General features: G+C 40.3%; 1 pseudogene; it reads right to left on the minus strand.

The window, feature by feature from the left end:
* Positions 1-13,900: 13,900 nt before the first annotated feature.
* LOC148012455 (outer envelope protein 64, mitochondrial-like) overlaps positions 13,901-21,782 on the minus strand; it is a 105,223-nt pseudogene continuing 97,341 nt past the window's right edge.

Below are 21,782 nucleotides of genomic sequence, written 5' to 3' on the forward strand. Positions count from 1 at the left end.
ATCCTCACCATCTTCCTCTTCTTTGTCGTCATCTTCCACTTCCTCCCCGTCGTCATCCACTCCTCCCCCCCCCCCCACGCCACCTCGATGTCGACAGGGGGGAGGATATAAAAAAATTTCAAATAATTTGTTTGAGAAATTATGGGGGGTTCCTATGCGAGGGGGGGATATTACAATCATCTTGGGAAATTAACTAAATCTCATAATCAAACTTATTCCTTTGCAAACACTTGAAGAAATCCTACATTTTTGTAGCATGGAATCATATTCATTAACTTGTCTTTTAAGAACTGCAATCTCATAATCAAGTAGTACGTGAACCATTTGCATGATGAAGTCCTAAATAAAATCCTTAAATTGGCTAATAATATCATCCAAAATAGCATAAAACAACCAATTTTAAGGACTACCCTTCAAAATGAGAAAAGACTGCACTTCTTGCAATAGAACTATAGTAATGCTTTGAAAATTCTACGTAGCCTACAAGAGTGTAAATTGTTTTGATAAATCTAAGTCAATAAATTCAATTTCCACCACCAATCCCAACAAACTTGTTGCATACCACATAGACATACATTGAATCTTGCTTATGGGACTACAATAGTAGTTAGTTGAAGGAAATCGACTTTTACCTCATGTTAAACCCTTGAATCATTCTTGTGGTCATCATAATCTAGTTGGATCAATATTCTAAGCTTGAAACCATTTATTGGAATCTTGACACTATCTCACTAAAAGGTTACTAAAGTGAAAGTACCTTGTTCCACATATTTTACAATCTAAACATGCCAAGGTTAGAAACCCATCAAGTAGAATAAAATCCACAATATATCATAAAGAATAAAGATATAGAACTATATTAGAATAAGTAGTTCATTACTCCAATGGTAAAGAGTAGCCACATCGATCGCTCTAACATCTACATCATAATCTCCCATGACTTCACTTTGCATAAGATCTTTGCAAAGTCTTTTTGAATATCAATCCAAACTAACATAATATGTAATTGTTGGTTTTTAGATTCTTAGAACTATTGATCCTCATGTTTTTGTTGTACTTGCTATGTTTTAGCTTGTTGTAGCACTTCTTGCTATTGTAGGAGTTGCAGAATATAGATTGTTGTTGTAAGATCATTAGGAATGCTGGTTGCTACTACACAAACTGCATGAATGCAAATTACTATTGGATAAACTATAGGAATGTAGGTTGCTATTGTAAGAACTGTAGGGCTACAATATTCTTGTAAAAGTTTAAACTATTGTAGTTCATCTTGTAATCCTAATACATATAGCAAACTTGAAACCTCCTTAATTTTTGAAATCTCTTGAAAACTTGAAAAGATAATTTGTGAATAAAGAACCTAAAACTTTCTTGATATAAAAACTTTAATATACTTTTGCAATTAGCTTCTAGTCCACTCAAAATTATCATTGTAATGCTAAAAAAATCAACAACATCAACAAACATTCCTTTTGTAAATAGAAATATCCATTGTAAGTACTTGGATACTTCCAATTGCTCCAACTTCAGTGATAAACTTATCAGAGTCCTCATACACTTAAGAAATATAAGTCCAAAGTGAAATATCAACAATCTCATTATTTGACGTATATAGATCCTCATAATAACATCTTGATGTGAAATATGAGAAAATACCAACGGAGTATGTAAATCAACCATTTTATTATCCATGCAAAACAACTTCCTCAAGAGCATTAATAACTCACCATAGTGAGAAACTTGCAAATCCATTAGATTTTTCATTCGAAAAACCTCTTATTGTAGCAAAATAATTACTTCAATTGCTACAATTTTTGTTGCATTCCTTTCCTTTTCAAACTTAGAAGAAAGTCATTGAATCATCTCAATTGGAGATTGATTGATATAATAAACATCATGCAAAACTTCAAAAAAACCATATAAACTAACTGAATTATGCAATTCTTGGCATTCAACTACTAACTCTTGCAAAGGAAATGTAGTAACAATCATGGTGTGCTCAAATTTTAGTTCTACATCAATTATTGCATGTTGAATGGCCTTCTCTAGAACCTATTTAGTCTTTGTTGGTTGGTTACCCTACACTTTTTGAACTTCTTCATCAATATCTTGACTTTCTTACATGAAATCAATGGCTCAGGTTAACACTTTCATGCATCAAGTTACTACTTTCCTACATTAGGTTACCACTTTCCTGTAGCAATTCTACAATTTCTTATAGTGGGTTTGCAACTTCTTGCAAATAGGTTTGCAGTTTAACGCAGCAGAATACTAACTTATTCTTTTGATTGAATAATAACAAGACCTTTTGCTGCTAGAAACATGGATATCTTGCATAAATGCATCCAAAGATAGTGCATTTTACACTACAAATAGTGGCACTTCAAGTGCTTTTGCAAAGCCTCTTCTTTGAAATTCAACTTACTAGTTGCCTAATATTTCTCAAAATTAATAAGAAAAATAAGAAAATCATCCATAATAACATTCTCATTGAGCAAAACATAATCCTCAAGCTTGTAATCCATGACAACAACATCTTCTTGAATGGATAACTTATCCTCCTGATCAAATTACTAATCATCTTCCTTGTTGATAACTTCATTCCTTCCATCTTGAGTAAAGAATATTGGAGATTGACTATGACAATTTTTAAGATACCAAAATATGAAAAATACTATCAAGTTTTTGATTCAAGGTATGCAATGTTCCACTCTCCCATTGATAAGCTCCTTTGTTGGGTTTAGGGCACTTGAGGATCATTGGCCTCCTTAGTTCTTGTCCTCTATCACTCTCTTTACCTCAATATTTGGCAAAACCATGGGTAAAGATCATCAATCATCATTCTCATCATTTGAACTTCAATTTGAATCTAAATCCAAAATATATTCATATCTTTTCTTAATCTTTTCAACTACTATAAGTAATCCCCCAATATGCTTATCACTAGAACAATACCTAGCTTTCTTACCTTCATGATCAGCATGCCATTCATAAGCATCATGAATAATATTCTCAAAAGAAATCAACTTTCCCCATGCTTTATCCATCTTGGAACTTGAATCCTTCTTTACTACTATTGTTGAAAATTCCTTACAATACCATTGAAATCCTTGCATAAATTAACCATGCAAATTTATTTGTATGATTTCCCTTCTTTACAAGGCTCCTAAACATAAGGACAACATTTTGAGGTATATTTGTGCTCAAAGTAAACTTTTCACCTTTTTGTCTTCTTGGATTTTTCCGTGATATTAACTCAAAGGGTACAAAAGCCTCAATGCTTTCTAGGCTTTGCAAAATAAATTTGCTTTAAGTACTTTTGAACAAGTATGAGCTTTACCCTTGTCTCCTTCTTTCCAAATCCCCACTCAACATTGTATATATTCTCTACACCACATAGTGAGCTATGATATCATCAATTGGGAGGTAGCACCATCAGCTAGAAAACACATTACTTTTGTGCCCATAATAGCATCATGAGGCATAATGGATGTAGGCGACTTCTCTGCACCTTTTTCTTCCTCTTCTTTTTAGATCTTCCTTCTACATCTTCATCTTCATCTTCATGGTTACAAGATGCCATCATCAAACTTTCACCTCTACTCCTCCAACTTCTTTTTTAGCTTATGCAACCAAGCTACCTCACATGCAGCCATTGCTGCGCCCCTGTACTCAGCTTCTGTGCTCGACAAGGCAACTATAGGTTGTTTCTTGCTACTCCAAGTGACTGCAGCACTCCCAAAAGAGAACACATATCCACTGGTAGATCATCTATCAGAAATACTACCAGCCCAATCAGCATCAGCATATCCATGCAACTGTATCTGAACCCCAGTCTCATAAAATAGTCCATATTGCAATGTGGACTTCACATACCTGAGTATGCGTCTAGCCGCATCCAAATGTGGTTTCCTTGGAGCCTGCATAAACTGACTTACCAATCCAACAGCATAGCTCAAATCTGGCCTGGTAATAGTCATATAAATCAACCCTCCATCCCTTCTATCCTATTCCCCACCTTGTGGAATCACGACTCTTCTTGATTTCTTGAAATTCTTGGTGATCATTTTTTCCCCCCGTCAATCAAAGTTCCATCAATCTAATTACCCCTAAGCTCCTTTGCCAAATTTCTCTTTTTGAGATCCACAACCCTGAAGAAAAAAGCTACGAAGGTCACGGAGGCAAGAGCTACCAATAATGCCGTGGACACAATTACTACAAATGGAATCGTGAGTACGGGAATTACAAACAAAGCTGCAAATACCATCAACCAAGCACCTGTCATGGATCTTCAGGTACTATTTTTCTTAAATAAAAATAGCTAGTAGGCCTTTATCCATCATGAACAGACAACAGAAGTTGCATGCATAAATACAATTTTATTCGATTCCTGCATATAATTTCTTTGATGAATTCTTAACTGCGAATTCCAAGGGGTAACTTGGGTTTGTACAAGATGAACCTAAGCAAGTACGAGGAAGGTACTATGTCCCTAAAAGATTTAATATTTTTTATTTTTTTAAATGTTGATCAAATGGAATCTATGATGGGTAATCATGAACACTAATCCTCGGTATATAAGAGACCTTGAGATGCAATTGCCAAATGATACTGTTCGTAATTAAACTAACCAACATTTTCTTTTATTGTGGGAAAAGACCCACAAAACTCCAAGGGAGTTATCCTCAAGTATGAAATTCTTTCTTAAATTTAGTCTCTAAACTAATCCCTAAGGAAGAGGGAAGTCCAGGAAGACTATTGGAAGCTATTGCCACTTATGCTGATTTGTCTTGAAGTTATTTTGCCACTTATTCAGAATGATCTTGAAGTTATCTTGCCACTTATGCTGATTTGTCTCAAAGTTATTTTGCCACTTATGCTAATTTTCCTCAATGTTATTATTTTTAAAAAGAAAATATTTATCTTGAAAATAAAATTGTTAAAAGTTTGTGTATAATGCATTTGAAATAAGATGTTTGTGATTGTAAGCTAGGTACTGATCTTTCCTAAAATCAACAGGCTAAAAGATGGATGACTAAGTATAGATCACCAACTAAGGCAGTATTCCGGTGAATACAGAACACCAATTGAGGCATTGTTCTTAATGGCGCTAGACCTCCCCAAGGCCAACATTAATAAAACCTGTTCCAATGGGTTTTTCTTTTTTTCCTTTGCATTAGTGAGTTTAGACCAATCATGATGATGTGAAAGGTCTTTTTTTCCTTTGCATTAGTGAGTTTAGACCAATCATGATGATGCGAAAGGTCTTGTTATAGGAAACTCTAGTCAGTAGGAGGAGGTGAGGATACTAGGGGGCTCTGGTCATAAACTCCTTAGGCTCTTACAAATTGCCAACTACCCTTCTATTTCTAGACTGTGTCTGGAAGTTCCAATACTATGGGAAACAAAACTTGGAGAGAATAATACCTTCGAATAAGAAAATATTTGTAAAATGTAAATTTTTTGAAAGAAACTATTAAGAAGGAATTGCATTACTCTGTTTTTGTGTTGTGAATTAAGGGCGTGTAACGAATTTGTATCAGGAGATAATTCAAAGAAGCCATTTTTATATGTTGAACCTAAAGTGGTAGGTAATTAGATAACTAAAACTACTCTCTTGAGGGAAGTGAGGGGACCCCTGATGGATCCAGGCTAGGTGGTCTCAGTGAGTTGAGAGCTTTCCTAAGAAGGAATAAAAAGTGCACTTGATGGACCATTAGAAACCAAAATATTGACTCACATCACTTTAGAATCTGCTAATATTAATTAGTCGTTAGTAATAGATCTAACCAGAAAAACTCAAGTCAATCCTCATGAGAACAGCCGAAACTTCCAATGTTAGGTAGACTCAAGCGAGCCTAGTTAGCAAACTTCAAGGGTTTTATCAAAATCCTGGATGGTGCTTCTTAGGACATCTCTTATAATGGGCTACTAAGAACATACTGCCAAGGAATAGCTCGGGCGGCACGTTACAATTTCCAATCAAAATTTATCATAAAACAATAAAATCTACTAGTTACTCATAAAATCCACACCTTATGATGTACATATCTCATGATTGGAGGCTCCGTTGGTACTTTTCAACAACCGTTGATGATCCTTCCAACCCCGATCTATGCTCCTTTATGCTCCAGCATCATCCCATGATCAAAATCTCTCATCTCAGCCAACCCTCTTCTCTCATATACTAATCCATGGAAACACACAACGAGAGGAGAGAGGAGGGAGAAAGACTAGAATTTGATCTCTTGAATTACTGCATCATTTATTATTGATCAAATTGAAGCATTGGAGAGCATGGAAATTTAGCATCTTGCTACCTTCTTCAATCCGCTTGATGCCAACAGCCACCAAAGATGATTTTTAACGCAAAAATTTGGGCACAAAAAAAAAGACATCCGAGGGCCCATGATTTATGTCTTTTCATTTAACTTTTAGTTAAGCTATTAAGCTTAACCATTAAAGTAGCTAGTTCCAATTTTGGAGTTTTCACATTGTATCAAGTGGTTATTTGCCGAACGAAGGCCCAAATGATCTCCATATTCATGAATGAATTGGACGACTGACTTCGTGGCATCGAAATCTATAAAGTTGGCTTAGTCATGCACTTTCCGACTCCTTGATCACATAGCTGCTTTAAAATGTGAAACCTTGTGGGGATTAAATGGGGGTCAAATGGACTTCGATCGATGAACTGAGACTTGCATTGGGTTCCTGGCATTAAGCTCCATCTAGGAATAATCCAACTCATTGACCCACAACCATTTCATTTTGCATGAAAAATTGGTCTTTTATGCCTCCCATGTACTTTTTTGCTTCAAAAACAGGCTTTAAAAAATTGCTCTTAGGCATGTTGATTAAAGTAGTGGATACATTATCATAGTTTAGATGCAAACTTTTTAACAAAACAATAATGCATACATCTTCATCCATTTTAATGTTGATCCCTACAAACTGGGTTAAGAGACTTTCCATGTAATTCAGATGGGTTGCAAGAGATGTGTTAGGTTTCATGTCTAGTCTGAAAAATTCAATTAATAAACCATAATTTGAAGACTTTGACTGTGCACTAAACAGAGTATCCAATCTTTTCCAAGTGCCATGGGATATGCCACATGTATCCACATGGTGGATATAACTATCTTCCATCTCAAGCTTTTTGATGGCTTGAGCTTTGTCATTACTTTTTTGCCAAACAACTGCAAGAGTTGCTTCTCGGGGCTTCTTCTCTTGTCCATTAGTGATGGCCCATAGAACCTTCTTCATCAGGATAAGCTTTATGCATGTTTGCCAGGTATGAAACTCGACTCCTTTGAAGCAACATGTCAAAGAGTGTTTGCCCATGCTAGAGAGACTAGAACAATAGCAAATCAACACCAAAATTTTTAGAAATGAACTAACTTTGGTTGTGTCAAGAGACACAAGTAATGGTAATGTAGTATCAAGGAATATTAGTTTTGTTGCTTGAGCCTTTCAAATCTTCACAAATATTCCTCTCCTTGTTGGTTTGATGCCCAAATATTTGCTAAGAACCGAGTAGGAACTCAAACCAGAGTGACAAAAACTCTAGTAGACTTAGAGGAGTGAGAAAATGATGGAATTTTTGAGCTTCAAGTGAAATGGCTATGGCTACCCTTTTAGGGTTTCAAATAGGGACCTAGTTTTTCACTGATTGTAGCTCATACATTGGAAACTTTAGGAAAAGATTTGAGCTGAAGATAGCCTATCTAATTGGCTTCAAAAGCGCTATGATATCTCAAGGAAGATCGCGCTGCATAGAGGGAGAACGACTATACAGATGGAAACATGGCGTAGATCAGACAACGAGCTCCAATTTCTGGAAAGTTTTGAGCTACAAACTACAAAATGTCATGAAGTGAAGTAACAAAAAGAAGCTTTAGAAGCAAGGAAACAAATGTCTAGAAGGAAGCTTGAAGAGATTTGGCTTGTATGAAGAGATATGAGAGCTCCAAGCAGGGTAGCTCCTACAAGCTATGGTAGACATGAAAGGAAGAATGAAGATGGAGGTGAGAAATGAGCTCATTAGTTGGACTTGAGTTGAGAAAAGGTGGAGAGAGTCTGGAAGAGAGGTTTACTAATCCAATCCATGCTCACCATGGCTTTGATACCATGTTGAGAAGCATGGATCTAGCATGGATATGGAGGATGAAAGAGAAAGACAAGACTCATGATCATAGACTTAGAGAAAATGATTGTTACATAAGTGAATTAGGTTCCAAGATGGAAGTATGGACTTATAAATGCAATCTTGTGTGTAGGTACAATGCTTTATAGTCTTTTGGGTAGGTAGCACTTTCCACCATTGTGCTTATGGGATTCAACAAACTTGCATATCCTTAGCCCAACTGCTCCATACAAAGAGGCTACACTGGCTTGATTGCTTAAATTCTCAACATGTAGAATGATGAGAATTCTTGTGAATTTTTTGTATCTTCCTTGCTTATTTTGTATTCCTAAGGTGAGTTCACAAGTTGTGTGTAATAGTTACTTTATCGATTACCTATTTTCCCCTTGTCTAGTAGGCCAATGTGCTTGTTTTTGAGTTAGGATCATAATTACAAATGAAACCCACACATGTGATTAGGTGAGCTAGTTCATTATAGACTTCAATGTAATTTTACATGCCACAACATTCCATAAGTTTGCTAGCCATGTCATTGTCATTTATCAGTTCCTCAAAGCTTCTAATGACCTAGCTAGAATTTAAGATCCCCTAAGCCTCATGGTGGGTTATAAGTTGTACTTGTCACATTGATCTATGCTAATGACAATTTTTCATGGATACTAGGGTCATTGATTAATGTAGGAAATTCAAGGTCAATCACTCTTATAGGAAGAGTTTTCATCTAGATATGATACAATTTTACATGATTCAATACAAAATTTTGCATGATTCAACATGATTTCTCTCCTTTGAAGTGAGGATAAACAACTTCCTAGTTGTATGATGTAATATCCCGCTGCCCACGGCCCATAGAAACTCCCCTGTTTTTCATTAAAAGAAATTGAATTTATTTTTACCCTTCCCCCCCCATCGTTGCCGATAGGTGGCGGGGAGAAGAGGAAGTGAAGATGACATCGGGGAGGAGCAGTTGCAGCGGCTGGCGAAGAGGAAGATGATGATACTATTGGAGGAAGAAGAAGAAGTGGCCGAGATTGTGATGAAGGAGAGGACAATGATGAATCGAGAAGGGAGGCCATGGGCCTAAAAACCTCCTGCGTTGCCATGCAAAACAGGTGGTGGAGATGCCACCACCACTCCACCATGCCCCCAATAATAACCCCCCTCCCTATTATACCCCCCCCCCCCCCCTCATAAGAAAAGAAGGAGGAATGAAAGGCCTCGACACAGAACCATTTTGTAGGGAGAGACGGAAGAGAGAGAGAGAGAGGGGGAGAAAGAGAGAGAGAGAGAGGGAGAAAGAGAGAGAGAGGGTGAGAGAGAGAGAGAGAGAGAGAGAGAGAGAGGGAGAGGAAAAGAATATTCCAAGGCTCCTCCTCCCTTTCCCCTCCTTATAGGGTGGTCAGGCGCATCCCTTTTTTCCCTTTTCCAAGGGATTAATCTCCACCTCTCAAGCCTAAATTTCTCCCCAAATTGGCCTCGGCTAATAGAGTAAAAGGCACTATAGTCTTGTGCGAACCGCATCTAAAGGAGAAGAAGATCGAGAATGGCCCCAAAGCGAAAAATGTCGTGCTTGGAAGGCAACCCCACAATGAGAATGGCCCCCAAGTGAAAAATGTCATGCTTGGAAGGCACTACAGTCTTGTGCGAACCGCATCTAAAGGAGAAGAAGATCGAGAATGGCCCCCAAGCGAAAAATGTCATGCTTGGAAGGCAACCCCACAACGAGCAACGAAGCCTCGAGCAAGGGCACCACTGCCAATCCAACTGCAATAACGGTCGTAAGTAATGAATTTTAAAATTAATAAGATGCTTGCTTTGATTCCCACATGAGATACATTAGGCTCCGTACTATGCCACGCTAGAATTTGTCATTGAAAAGGATAAATCTCATCTCAAATATTCGAAGATGAAGTTTGTGAAGTGGTTGTATCAAGGGAAGTTAATTGCACCTAGTTGCATATGACTTATTCGTTGATAGAGCAATTACAAGGAAGAATTGGTTAGGGGTTATGAATGACATAATCGTAAAAAGAATGCCATTAAAGAATTGTGCATACAAGTGCTAGGTTAAAGCATAGTCAAGGGTTACCAATAGCATAATTGCTAAAAGAATAACACATCAAGAATCAAGGATAAAGTCCTAGTTTAAAGTTTAGATACTTCAAAGGTACTTAGCCTAAGAATCCAAATAGTAGGAAAAACTAGATTCTAGCTCAATGCAAGGCTTGTTGGAGTCTAGTTTCATGAGATCATCTAGCACTTATCTTATCAAGTATTTACACGTTATGCCTATAACATGCTTGATATATGGGGGTAATTTCCTGTTTGCTGAGCTAGTACAAGAAATTAATCATAAGGGTTAAAACTAAGATGTCGTGAGGTCCGCCGAATAGCTACGACTTTCACCAATCCAATTCAGGGTTGAGTTATCAATCAATGTAAGTGACCTATAGAACTTATGACTTGTATAATGTTTGAACCCTTAACATATGCCTTAGCCAAAGGAAGGGAGTGTTAAGTAAATCTTACATAGAATTGCTCTTTTATCCCAAGCGGGAGAGCGAATGTGTGATAAAAATGTTATTGCATCTATTCTTGCATTGTTTGGAAAAATACAATAGGTTTTGTTGGATTGATCAAACATTTTCCTAAACACTTTTACATTCAATTGATTGTTTAGTCCAAGTGCTTGTGATTGATGATAAATTCATGGCAGGGGTCCATGATGATAAGTTGCCATGGGGATAAAAGAATGCTTTCTTGGAAGATGGTATTAGGCTGATTGCCTTGACTGTGCTTGATTCTTAATTGGATTAATTAAGGAAATGATATTTTTGCGTGGTGGATCATCTCCAAGATTACACCGCAGATTAACCCGAAAAGGGCACTGCTCGATTCATGGGCTAAAGGTCGAGTGGTGAAAAGGCCAACCATGAAAATGGTGTTTCACTCCTAGACTGCTTGTGGGCCAGGTGGAGCTCCGGACACCACTTGCCAGTCCGAAACGGAGTTGAAGATGGCCGTGGTTCTAATGTTTCTGGCATTAGAAGATCCTATTCTAGATAAAGGATATGATTTGTGGTGCCATGTGATTTGGACCAGTTACTTCCGCAAGGCAAAAGGGATATATAATTTCTCATGTATGGGCAGGAGACAAAGATTAACGTGAAGATAAGTTAAGGAATTTGTTTGAACTTGTTTGTCAAAGGATTGCTTGCTATGTATTCGTGTTTGTGCTGTAAATTACGCGAACGAACCATGTTCCCTAAAAGGCTTAATTAAAAAAGCTGATTTTAAATCTCACACATAATTGTAGTAGGACCTAATTAGATAACTAAAGAATACCCATTGAGGGAAGCGGGTGGACGGAACCCTCGACGGTGGATTCTTCCTATGGTAGGGTGGTCCTAGAGAACTGGGATGCTTCTAAAAGGGTTTACCGATGTGAACCTTAGAAATTGCTAAGCTAGAATCCCGATTCATGCCATTTTAGGGGACTAGAATGGAACTATGCCCTACGGGTAGAGAGGTTGAGCAGTGCATCCCTCTCGTTTCCCATTCTCTTTGAACCAAGTGCGACATGGGTCTGCTTCGGCTTGGGTATCTCTACGTAAAGTAGGATGTCTAGGACCTGATGCTAGAATGCTATCAAGAGACCTTGACCACTAAAGGAACCCAAATTTCAGATTCGATCCTAGTGGGTTTGGCTGCAAACGTTCTGTTGCGAGGTGGACTCTAGAAAACCTAGGCAACAAACCCCATAACATTCTATGGGAGTGTCGGGTGGCATCGCTTAGATTCGTCTCTCAATGGACCGCTAAAAACGTACCTGGACAATTGATGCTAATTTTTAATATGTGTGTGATTTATTTTGTTTTGTGTTTTATTTCATTTCATTTTGTTTTCTTAAATTCCTTAAAGTTTATTTGGTTATTTTTTTAAATAAATAAAATCAAGATGAAATATGATTTGTTATGTAGAAGAGGTGTATCTAACAAGCATTGTTTGATGCAATGATTGGAGGAAGCCACCAATCAAAGAATTTGTCACTTTCCTCATGCTAGCCACTTGTGTGTTAACACAAATTTCATGTGTGCTTAATAATATGTTGAAACACACTACAATATTATGAAAAAACTTCTCATTCTCCTAGTGGTGGCAACTCAACTCTAAAGCAAAGTAAAAAAGATACAATAAAAAGATGGCAATTGCATCAACTACAACATGTGATTGATCCATCAGAGAACCGTGTCCTTCAAGTGCTACATGGATTGGCCTCTAGATTTTGTCTATCCTACCTTTTGATTTTCCTTGTGATCTTCTTCAACAATTCCCTTTTCCCTCGCAATGACAATTCTTCCCATCTTCATTAGTTCAAGCTACCTTACTTCATCAACCATCATCAATAGAAGAACCCATGGAGCAGCAACTAAGTATTGGACTATGTCAGCATGTGCACTCATGTTATATTTACATCATAATATATATATGGTTTTCTATAATCATAATCAATAGAAGAACTCATGGAGGAGTCGACTTCTAACTAAGTATTGAACTATGTTAGCATGTGCACTCACAATGTATTTACACCATAATCTATATATGGTTTTGGATCCTCAAATGTGGGATAGCATTTTTAATGCTTATTTTGAGTTTGATCCATCTCCCAAACCAACATCCCCATACATCCTCTATACATACAATGAAGACTAGCACTCTTCCTTAGGAAGTGAATACATGTGAGGTTTTACTTTGCATGTGTAAAAGCTCATGGTGAATCATGGACCAACACTTTCACTTCCACACTGACTCCACTCTTCTACACCCTCTAGTTCATTTTCCATAACCATTCAAGCTCTATTCCCTAGAAGGACTAACCCTCAAGAGTATCGACATCAATAGTATCATCTTCTTCAAGCTATATCGACAACACAATTAGCCATCATCTACCAATGCACAAGTCATATTTAGCTTCAATAGGAACAATATCATCATCAATAATTCATTATTGTTGAAAAACATGGATCTAGAGCTAGTTAGCTATGGTGGACGCAAATCAAACACATGATACATTATCAGAATGAGGGATTGTGCCTCAAGTGAATTAGGTTCTAAGATAGATTAACTTGGGCTCATAAAAACAATCTTGAGCAACTCAAATTGATAGTTTCATTGTTTTGAAATGAGTGTCAAGTACATGCCTTTATAGCTTGTTGGATAGTACCACTTTTCCTCTCTATGCTTATGGGATTTTAGACATCTCTTCCTAAAGCATACATCATTGTCTCTCTCTCATACAAATCCACTTATGGGCAAGCCTTTTTTGGGCATACATCCAGCCTCTATGGGCATTCATGTTAAGCATCATTTTCTATTCTCAACACCCCCCTCAAATGATGAGTTCCTACCCTTGCTGGCTTTTGCCCCCTTGCATGTAAACATGGACAAGGAGACTAGCTCTTTGGCAACCTAGTCAAGTTAAGGCTTGAAACTTTACATCTTGGTAGGGTTTTTACATTCACTATGGGAAACAAGATCCACTATGGGAAATTATTTGTTGTCAACGGAAAGTATCTTCTTTGTGCTTCTTTTCCCTTTTGTTGGTGCGTGGCACTTCTCTTTTTTCTTCAGTATCGACATGGTTATTTTGCTTCATGCTTTTACAAGTGAACACATTGATTGGTACATGGGCTTGGTTTGAAAAACTCTCATACATGAGATAAATTTCAGAATACATGAATTTTTGGATTTTATTCAACTCAATGGATAGACAATCACCATGAGGTGAGACTCTTTTAAACATAGCTTTGGATGTGGACCAAGAGAGGTAGGGATAACTAAGATCCCATCATTTGTTAGAAGTTCATTCAAAGCAACACGAGCATCATTCCAGACTTTAAATGTGTCCGCTACAAGCTTAGAACTTGTTTGTATGGCATCATTCACTTGATCAGAAATTCCAGGGCCCAAAGAAGGCTTCACACTGTTGACCCACTCTTCATGATTTGTCTTAAGCTCATACAGTTGAAGCAGTTGTAGTGCATTTCTCAAAGAGTTCAAACTAGAAAGACCACATTCAGCTTTCTCACTATCTACATCTAGTTTGAAACTTTTAAGGCTTGGGACTTGGATGCTATGTACTGTCCAAGCTTAATGCAGGTCACAACTTGCCTTCTATATGTACTTTCCACATAATTAATAACTATTGGCATTAGCGTATCCTCAACATTCCAGCTTATTCTATATAATCATCGACGATGAGCATACACTTTGGCTGCCTTCATTTAGCATAAGGTTGCTATAATAAGACAGTGCACAATACATCTGGGTCCTTGGCAAACCAACCCACTTTGTCAAGACTTTGTGACATAGGAACAACACCAATACATGATACAACTCCATGGGATAGTCAAAATCCCATAATACCACATAATGATGTTGATATCTTGACACTAGCACCACTATTTGTGCCTAAAGCAAAATCAACAAGACATGCTACAACTGCAACAATTGAACCACTGGAAGAGCCACCAGGCAGTCAAGTTGATGCAGTCAGATTGACTGGAGTACCATAATGCTTATTCTGACCCCATATACTGTAGGTCATTTCTTCCATGTGAGTCTTGCAAATGCATGTGGCTCCAGCCTAGACTAGAAGTGAAATAGCAGTTACCATGTGAGAAGCAGGTTCATGAGTTCTCTTCCAATCAGGATTACCAAATCCAGTGACAAAACCTTTGATGTCAAAGATGTCTTTAGCTGCAAATATGAGGTTACTGAGAGGATGCGAGGTGCTCGAAGGAGCAAGATGAGGAGGAGGGAGGAGCTCCAAGGTTTTGATGAAGGATCCAAAGTCCTTACTGACCTGCTTGCGGTGGAGAGTGCGAATATGATGATGCCAGCAATCCCTAAACCTAGGAGCACCCAGACATTTGGAGAGGATATGATGGAGGAATACCAGGACTTCTCGAAAGGAGGAGGAGGAAGAAATGCTTTTGGTAGTAGCTGGGAGCTATTGGACTTGCATGATGAGGACGGTGTACTTTTCATGGCCATTCATGTGGTGCTTACCACAATTGATTACAATGGTATTAAGGCAAAGTGCAAGAGGGAATTGTGCGAATGGGTCAGAGTGATAGGTCTAACCATAGGCGAGACAAGCTCCCTAGGTATGTCCTACCCTTGATGTGCCTTGAACAATTGTGGGTGATGCTAAAGGGCTAGGGACTAGGGACGGAGCCAGTCGACCAAGGTCACTGGACGTACCTAATTTGAGGACCCCTACGTGCTGTGTTGTGATCATGGGTGCTTCGTATCTTTTCATTCTTTTCTTTTCTTTTTTCCGTTTCCGTTTTCTTTTTCGTTTCTTTTTTTTTGTGCTTTTTTCTTTCTTTCTTTCTTTCTCTTCTCTTTTCTCTTTTCTTCTTCTTCTTCTTCTTCTTTTTTGTGGACTTGCCTGAGTACAATCATTGCAATATGTTGAGGCTATCAGCCTTTCAATGGGTTGGAAAATGTCAAACTTCGAAGGCTTAGGAAATGGATATTATAGTGATGATTGTGTCCTAGCCTCATTGTTAGAGAAGCAGTTGTTGAGATGGGGAGATACACTTGAGATATTGCAACCCTCTTTGGAACATGCGATGTGAGTACAATTGAGGTAACAGCTGCCGTAAGTGCTCGACGTAGAGTGTAACCTAGAAAGAGGAAGTGGTTAAGATCATGCTTTGGGCCATGTGACGTGGGCACTCGCAAGGGTGATTTTCACTTTTGGCAGTGTGGCCTTGTCGCGGCTCTTTGTGGGGCTGGTGGTTTTGCGGTGACTTGGGCATTGAACACGTTCACACGAAGACCTGCATCGTCCTGCATCCACTTGGCACTTCATGAGAGTATATGCAAGTCGCATGCATCAAGTACAACGAACAGATGCAATCATGTCAAGATATTACTTAATCGAAATCCTATGATACTAATTGCGATGCATATTCCGATGCTTGTTAAAGACGTGGCATATCTTAGCAATAGGTAATGAAAGTGTATACATTTGGGGAGCCTGCCCCTTTAACCATTTAAAGACAAAAAGTTATGGCAGGATGGCCTTTGTGAAGCTGCTCATATATCATAGGGGCTACTCTATTTGCACGAGGCGAGGCGAGTCCTGGTGATCGGGCGACTAAGGCTCTAGTGGTGAGGGGCTCCTGTGAGGTTGAGCAAGGAAGATGTCGGCTAGGACCCAGATGGTGTAGTCCCTGGCCGCAACTGTTTCCAGAATGCTTTGAAACAATGCGTCAAATTCCTACTTGTCTCGAGCTACCCTCTCCTCTTTCGAGCACCTGGTGCCTGAGCGTCTGGTGGGAGCCTGCACGACCGGTGTTGCCATGCCCCATGTGCTCCCTTGAGCTTCTATTCCCCTGACTTGGGGATTTTTTGGCCTACATCCGGGGTGGTGCTGCTTGGGGCCTCATTTCTTTGCATACCTTTTAAGGGTAGGTACGTAGTGTTCCGGCGGCAGAGGAGCTTGTGCTACATGCTCCCTTCGATGGCGGATAATGTCCTTGCAAGCCAGCTGCACTGGGTACTCCATGTCGGCTACCGTAGGGGGACCTGCAAAATGTGAACCAAGGATTAGACATTGATGGAGGATAAAACTATTTACATGGAAGGGATTATACAGTGGGTTATCAAGCGCATATGATGAGGAGGGGAGAGGTGAGGCATGCAGTGTTTATTGTAGAGGGATGGCCCCCATGATGATGTTCGTTTTGCCTCGAGTCATTAGCAGATCTTAGCTTATGCTAAGTTGCGTGGACTAGTTGTCATGGAGTGGGGTAGGGCTCATCCTCAGAAGGATGGACCGGAAAGGGGGAAAGGTGTATAGAAAGGGATGGTACCCCATCTACACCATCAGAGTTGTTGGTCAGGGCTTCCTATGGTGGTAATGAGGGTTGCATGCCCTCCACCTGGAGGCGGGAATGGTCACACAACTTCTAAATGTGTGGTGAGAGGAGGACCTGAGGAGCTTAGCCTGTTGAGCCCGACTCTTCCCTACACTTGACTATCATTGCTTGTGTGTGTTGATATTGTCTATACAGGGTCACAAAATTCATTGTTTATTTATGTACATATTTACGAATCCATGTCACTTCATGAGGATAAAAGCCAATTGTAGAACTCTGGAGTGTGGCACATGCATCTAGTACTCGTGGCAGCTTACTCAATACCGATAGATATTTTGCAACATCGAGTAGCATGGAACCTTGTCCGAGTCTACTAGCAACATGTAACTCCTGCTCAGTGAGAACCTTATCAGACAGAGAGTTATCTTGGCTAGTTTCAGCTAAGTCCATACCCCGAATGGCAGTCAGCACTCGAAAGGAAGTTGGTGCCACATAGGTTGGGTCTCTTTGAGACCGCCATTTGGCCAATTGCTCCACTGAGACTGTCATGATCTGGGCTCCTAGTTCAGCCATTGCAATGCAGTTTTCAAACCAATGTTGTTCAAATTGACTTCTACCCTCTGATTGTCGCTTTAGTTACTCTATCTCTAAGAGATTTGGTTGGCAGAGCACATCATTGAATGTTATAGTTAAGCGTAGTTCGTCGACTTCCTTGTCAGAGGTGAGTCGCATGCATTCATGCAGGAGCCTGTTATAGTGCTCGTCAAGATGTTCTTGCTCTTCCCAGGATAAGGGAAATGGCAAGTATTCTTCAAGCTTCTCTTTACGGAACGCGCCCATGTTTTCTAGGACATAGACACGTGCGAACACTTTGAGCTTAGCATTCAACTCGGTTAAGCATTCTGCGACATTTCTATGTTCAATGAGGGATTGCTCGGTTGCTATCTCATGCAAGGTTCTAGGAGTTTGCCTAGGCCTTAGCATAGCTGGGGGCTCAGGCCTAAATGAGCAAGATTGGTCAACGCTAGGATTTCTTATGCTCTCAAGGTTTCCATGTTTCTCCTAAGGCTTTGTTATTGCGTCATGGTTCTCCTTGGATGTGACTGGTATAAATTTGTCACCCTGTTGTGACAACGTTGTATCCACTCTTGATTGGTCAATGCGAGTTCTATTGTCAGTGGATTGAGTGTTGAAAGCAACCGTTGATGGTAACGACTGCTTTGATTTTTCAGAGCATATGGATGTGTTTGAGGTTTCATCGCTATTAGGAGAGACATCAATGGGTTCATTGGTGGATGGTCTCGATGCTTTATTCCTTAGCTCTTTGGCACTCTTAGTTTCAATCTTCTTGGGGTCTATAGTCGCTTGCAACTGTCGTTGTTGTTTTCTTTCTTTTCTCTTCTTTTTCTTAGGCAATCGAGGTATATCCCTTGAAGACTTGAGACCTTGAACTAGGTCAGTCGTTGATGTGCTTGGCTGGGCCTCAGCATTCTCTTTCTCTAGTGTGTCCTCATGGGGCATAGCCATGGTCTGCTGAATAGCCTCGCTAGGTTGTGATGGTACAATCGCCTCTCTTTTTGGAGAGTCTAGCTCTTCAGCCAATTCCCTTCTATTTAACTCCTCTAGCCTAGGCTTTAAACACTTTGGAAGTATTGGAGTTGTCAAGGATACTGGTTGTGGAACCTCCTCCCTAGGTGAACTACTAAGGACACGTTCCACAAGGGGTGTTGTCACGGCCAAGGGCTGTGACTACTGTGATCCCTAATTGGAAGTAGTAGCGGCTAGTCCAGTGGGCTAGCTACTCTTGGTGGATTGCGATGTCAAGTCCCTAGGGCGATCAGAAGTGGTCATGTCTTTTGTTGCCCTTTGAGCATTCACATATGTAGATCGAGCATGAGTTGATCTAGTCACATTAGGTTGCACAGGCATCTCCTTAGGTTGAGAGCTAAGGGTGGTGTCATGTCCTACCTCTTGGACATTTGGAAGCTCAGATGTAGGTAGAGATTGGGATTGAGTAGCCGCACTTGACGACTGTTGTGCTTCCTATGTTCGTTTAGGGGAAGAGGGTGTAGGAAACTTGGGACTCCTAAGTGGCTTTGACATTGGCTGGGAGATTTGCTCGTGGCTGTTAGATGATTTTGCTATTTACTTTGTTGAGCATTTAACCTTGCCATGAGAAATGTTGTGCCTATGATGCATGTTATCCTCTCAGGAAATCAAAGGCTTTTTGGGTACTAATGGCTTTTGCATATCCTCAAGGATTGCATCTGATATATGCTTGTCAAGCATGCTAGGCTAAGGATGTACCCTTGAGTAGTCCCGTTTGGTTTTTTTATTTCGATCAATGAGAGACTCAGTCACTCCAATGTTTTAGACTCGAGACTTGGTTTTTTGTTTAGATCTCCTCCTATGCTTCTTTGCTCTTGATACAATCTGGCCTTCAGTCGATAGAGGAGGTTTAGCAGGGGGTTTTGGCACCCAAATCCATCGGTTACCTATGTAATACCCTTGAGCACGTAGCAACGCTTTGAATATCCATCGTGGCGTTGTATTGGCTCTCCATCGATGCCTTCGTCTATAAGTCTTAGGCTTCTTTTGGGGTCTTCTACGATATTTATAAGTCCAAAGCCCGTCCTTGGCATTGTCTCTTAACCTTCTTGTTTTAGGCATGGCCTCACTCACTGGTTCTCATTGTTCGACCTGTGCTTGTATCAACTCTTCCAATTCCTTGCTCTCATTAGCAGGCTTGGCTATTATGTCAGCACCCTCCTTCCCTTTCCCTCGAGGTTCGATGAAGTCACCCTTGCTAAAGGTCGTGACTATCCTCACACCTGGTAGTGTCAGGTATATCCTCTGTGCTACATAGTCGGCCTTACACTTGGTCACCCTTTTGAAGGGTCTTCCTAGGAGGGTTTCCTTCCTGCAATTAGCACTATTTGGAGGAACATTAAATAGGATAGGAAAGCTTTCAGTTTCAATTGTCGCAATGATTTTGCACTTCCCTATGAGTGCTTGTGGATGTCCCCCGTAAGAGCTAAGAGTTGCATTAGTCGGTGTGAGCTCTGGTTGGCCTAGTAGAGTCCATGCTTCATAAGTCAAGATATTAAAATCTGCTCCTTCATCAATCAGAGCATCGATAGTGTGCTCCCTTTTCACGGTGAGTTTGACCCTAAGATAAGCAAGTGGTACTATGTCTTCGTCTTTCGGGTCTTGGCTTGTAAATTTAAGCCTTCTGACAAATGCTCGTGAGTCCCCAACTGCACAACTAGATGTGGACTCTCCACTGGTGTCTTGGATCGTCAGTGCAGTGATATTCAAGGAGCATCTATCGGCAGGACTGTCATATCTAGTCATCTGCGCTATTGTAGCCCGGGAGGGGCAGTCCCCACTGGCCCGCAAGGCCGTTACGGTAAATGCCATACGAGATTTGAAAGATTGTTTATAGCCTAATTTTGAACTACTTGCTCTAAGTTTCAGCCTAGTAACCGATTTATGTTATGGTTTCAGCTCTATATGGTCTCTTGGTCAGTTTCACTATCTTCAAGTTAAAATTTGAAAAAATCTAAATTCGGCCCAACAAGTTCGAATTGCAGGGACCGAATGCCCAATTCGGCCCGTCCAAGGGCCGAATGTAGCTGGTCCGAATGTCAAATTTGGTCAGTCCGAGTATGATTGTCCAAGGGCCAAGTGGTCGAGTGGGCTGAGGGCCGAGTCAGGTGGGCTGAGTTAAGTGGGCCGAGAGCCGAGTGGTGAATTCGGTCGGGCCGAATGTCAACTTGTCCGAGTGGGGTTGGGCCAAGTCGACAGGACCGAGGTTCAAATTTTGACGCGTCCGAGTCGAGTGGTCCGAGTCAGGTGGTTCGAGTCAAGTGGTCCGAGTGGTAGTGGGCCGAGGGCCGAATGGCCGAGCGGTCCGAGGGCATATTCTGGGACTCGGCCCAGAATCGTTGTCACTCGGACACGCCGAGCGATGCACGTTTTTTCACCGGACTTTACAAAATTCGTCGCGTCGAGTGTTGGAGGCCTTCCCACTGGTCGAGCAGCTCCAGATCCAACCTACTCATGTAGGGGAAGGTGTAGAATTACTTGGGCTAGGCAAATAACTCCCGGATGGCCAGATCAAAGCGGAACCACTCAATGAAGCTTTCTTCCTCTCTCCTGCTCTCCTAAAACCCTACAATGTACAATGTGACCTTTCTTGCCACTTTTGGCCTCTTATCACCCTGTCCAGGCCTGCACTCACCTCAATCTTGCTTCCCTTACTAACATTTAACCTAGACTTTCATTTCTTGCCCTTCTTTTTCCTATTTCAACTTGTTATACAGCAACAGAAAACCCTACTGTTTGCTCCAACGTTTTTCTCCTATTCTTTCTAAATGCAAGAAAATTTATAAGGAAAATACCTACACTGCTCCATCATGGTTTCCCAAGTCCAAAATAATAAAAACCTACTTGCTAAGGAGATCGAATACCTCTTCAAACTCCCTCGCTTCCTACCTATCTACCTCAAGCATCGATTTGGGGAAAACCCTACTTCAATGCTCAATTCGAAGCGCACAAGCACTCAAGGCTTGAATCTGTCTGTCCCGGCCAAACGGAACCAAAATGTGGGAGCTTTCACTCAACCGCCAAGACCCATGGACCGCTTATTCTTTCAAGCATTCCAAGCGAGCTCTAATGGCTACCTCTCACATAGCTAATGCACCATCCATATCTACGGGTGTAGTGAGCTTACCTCCATG

This window comes from Lygodium microphyllum, chromosome 27, assembly GCF_053477565.2.
Source record: "Lygodium microphyllum isolate KBCC chromosome 27, Lygodium_microphyllum_v1.1.10, whole genome shotgun sequence".
Classification (NCBI taxonomy): Eukaryota; Viridiplantae; Streptophyta; class Polypodiopsida; order Schizaeales; family Lygodiaceae; genus Lygodium; species Lygodium microphyllum.